This window comes from Emydura macquarii, unplaced genomic scaffold, assembly GCF_026122565.2.
Source record: "Emydura macquarii macquarii isolate MOO-44397 ecotype Brisbane River unplaced genomic scaffold, CSIRO-AGI_Emac_v2 contig_3440, whole genome shotgun sequence".
Classification (NCBI taxonomy): Eukaryota; Metazoa; Chordata; order Testudines; family Chelidae; genus Emydura; species Emydura macquarii.
Genome location: NW_027133577.1, coordinates 51,319 through 54,753, shown reverse-complemented (window position 1 = coordinate 54,753; position 3,435 = coordinate 51,319).

The following is a 3,435-nucleotide window of genomic DNA, read 5'->3' as shown; positions in this document are numbered from 1 at the left end:
AGGGATGATATGCAGTGGGGGGGATGGGGCGTGATCGGGGATCAGGGGGTGGCAACAGCAGGATGAGCTGTGGCCCCATAGGAGGGGCTGGAGGTGTGGGGCTTGAGGGTTGCAGGGGGTATGCAGGAAGAGGGGGACGCTATCCAGCGTGGAGGGAGGGTCCCTGGGAGGCATTTGCCAGGGACGGCAAGTGAGTCCATGTGTGGGGGTGGAGGTCTGGGGAGTACAGTGGCGTTACTAAAGTGATTTGTAACCCAACACCAGCCAAATGACCAACTGGGCAAAGCGGTCCTATCATGCCGAGCACCTAGGCAGGGTGGGTGTGCTCATGCACATGCAGTCTGGTCCGAAAGACTTTTGCCTGCCACCCCTAGCTAGCGCAGCAGGGTCTGCATTTGGACCCTGCTTACATATATTTGTTTGGAAAATGTTTTGAAGTCGTGTGGAGGAATATGATGCCCTGTCCTTTAAATGTCTGAGCACCCCACTCCTCAGGGGAAACCCTCTCTTTTGTATTCATTTCACTTTTGCAGCCAGAACAGTTAAGCCAGCACAGCACCCAGCTTTGTTTCTTTCAGCTCCCTCTGTGTCGCTATCTCCTCTGCCGGCTTCAGAAATAGAACACGTTCCTCCCACCCTCCTCTCCGGGTTCTCTATCATCCTGGTGCCCTTCTCAAGGAATCACACCTCCACATCAGTGTCTGGTAGGAACCCAGGCTCTCCTGCTCCACTCCAGGGACCAGTCCAGGGACCCTAACACTGGCAGTCAAGGTTCACTGCACCAGAGCTTTTGTGTCCATCTCCCTGTACTTCTTCCTACCCAGCCTTTCCCAGGTTGGTCCCACACAACGGCTCCAGGTTCACCCTGCTTTCAGGGCCAGGACTCTCAGCAACCTCCCCTGGAATCCCCCAACAAAATCCCAAACCAACAAGTATAAAATAATACACTTCTGCCCTCCTTGGACTTGACCGTTCATCCCTGTCTCATTTCCCGTGCTCCTGTCCCTGGTTAAATGGCTCCCAAGGAAGTCCGGTTCCTGCCCTTCTTTCACAGAGCACCCCGGCTGCACCCAGTGGCAGCCCCATGTCTCTCCTGGCCCCTGGCTAGCCTTGTCTGCTCAGCTGAGGAGCCCAGGATTGCTCACCCCTGGCCTCCCTTCTCTCTGATCCCAGAGAGCGATTGCAGAGTTACTGCGAGTGCTTGTGAGTGAGGGGAAAACCACCTGCAAAGGTGATCAGGGAAGTTGTTTTTGTATTCCCCACAGCCAGAAATACGAGCACATCTCTGGGTCGGGGAGTGAGGCACAGCTTCACTTGTCAGGCAGGATTCCTAGACAGATGGACTCTGACCCTTCTCACTGCCATTAGCACCTGGCAGAGGGGCCCCATCTCTACGATCCTGCTTTGGGGGGTGGGGGGAGTGAAACTGGCCTCAGATGTTGCTCCTGTAACCCCCGCACTTCTTTTTATGGGTTATTTGGGAGCAGACAACACTCTCTGGTGTGCAAGGGCACCTAAGGTTGCTGAGAACAAAGGAGATCCTGAGTATCCCAGCCGTGATGTAGGATAGGTGGGAATCCTCTGCTGCGGTCCCTTTACTCCTCAAGGAACTTAAAATTGGCGGGGCCTCCACCTGGCTGGCCCTTGCACACGCTCAATAGCGGCCTTGGGAGCTTCCAGGACTAAATTGTCTGATAATTACAATAATCTGTGACATTGCATAACTGCAATTGTTGACTTAGACTAACTAATCATCCAATACACTTAAATTAGAGCTAACACACCGTTACTTAGCCAGTTAAAGAGATATGGCATCACAGACTGAAATTAAACAGCACTGTTATTTTAAACCCACAGGGCAGTTGAATAAATCAATTAATAAAACCAGTACACAGTGATAAACGAAACCTGTCTAACTGGTGTTTACACTGCCACTGTTTACCCCCCCTCCGCAGTGTGCACTGCCCTAGAGTTCAGAGCCCTGACCCCTTGCTGGCGTGGGCACTGTGATACGACCCGTGCCCAGGGTAGCCAACTGATAATGACAAGGTCAGGGCAGGCTGCAAAAGGAGAGCGGATTCTCCTCACGCTGGTGGGTGACACTGAAGCCCGGCTTCCCAAACAGCCATGAACTGCTTCTGATTATCCCTCACTGGATATCAAGAAGCCAGTCCACGAATGCCCACAGCCCCCTTTACTGCATTTCAGCTCCAGGCTCCCAAATCAGCACCAGGTCCAGTAAAGAGACAAGTTACTAGAACTCTCTGCTCTTTACTAAAAGGTTCCCTCTGACCCCAAAGGGTCAGCCACAGCACCAGATCAATATAAGTTTGGATCTTACCTAAAATACCACGCTGCCAGCCAATCCTTTAGTATCTAAACTAAAGGTTTATTGTAAGAAGAAAGAAATAAACCATGAGAGAAATGTTAAAAGGTTAAAGTAAATCATAGATATACAATTGATTAAAAGTCCATTTACATCAGGTTTCTGGAAGAAATGTGGATTTGCAGGCCTGTGTAGTTCTCTCTGGTTCATATCCAGTACCTGGATGGGTCTGAGTCCTTCGGTTCAGTTGCAAGATGAATTGTTCCAGAGATAGGTGTATGTCTGCAGACTGGACAGGAGCAAAGACAAAGATGGATCCTGTGGTTTGATCTTATAAACCCCCTCCCCGGCCATGCGGCCTGTGGGCAGTCACCAGACCCAAAATGGAGTCCATAGTCACATGGGCCAATCCTGGTGACTCCTCCGGTGTGCCTGGGGTCCATAGTCACATGGGACAGTCCTGATACTTCATTAGGCAGGCTGCCTGCAATGGAGTCCAGAGTCACGTCAGCAGGTTCTGGTGACTCAGTGGTGATGCTGGCCTCTCCCTCAGGGCCCCTTGCACCTGGGAATGCCTTGATGGGCCATTATGCAGGCCATTGTTCTGCAGCCTTCCTATCTGGGGTGTTGCCCAGGCAGAGCAGTTTGAAATAAGACATCTCAAATACATCTATAACTTCCATTTCACATATCACACATGAACACAAGTATTATTATCTTACTGAGCACATTATAACCTTCCTAACAGTACCTGACATGGCCTATCCCACATGGATTATGATGATTCTGCCATACTGATGTCACCCAATATACTAAATGCCCCCCCACTCAAGCCAGCCCGCATGACAGGCACGTTGCAGATCTGAAGCAGCGGACAGCACGCTGTGGGGTCAGTGTACCAGTCCAGCCCAGGGATTGAGCTGCAGATTTGGAGCTGGCCCAACCCAATGTCTGCAGTCCTGGCCCTGCTGGAACGGACTCTCCCTGCCTCGTCTCAGGCCAGACACAGCCTCTCTGCTGTGCCCCTTCCTTTACACGCCCTGTCCCAAACAACAGAGTGTGGGGGGCACTCACCCCACCTTCACAGCAGGCCCGCATCAGCCAGCTCT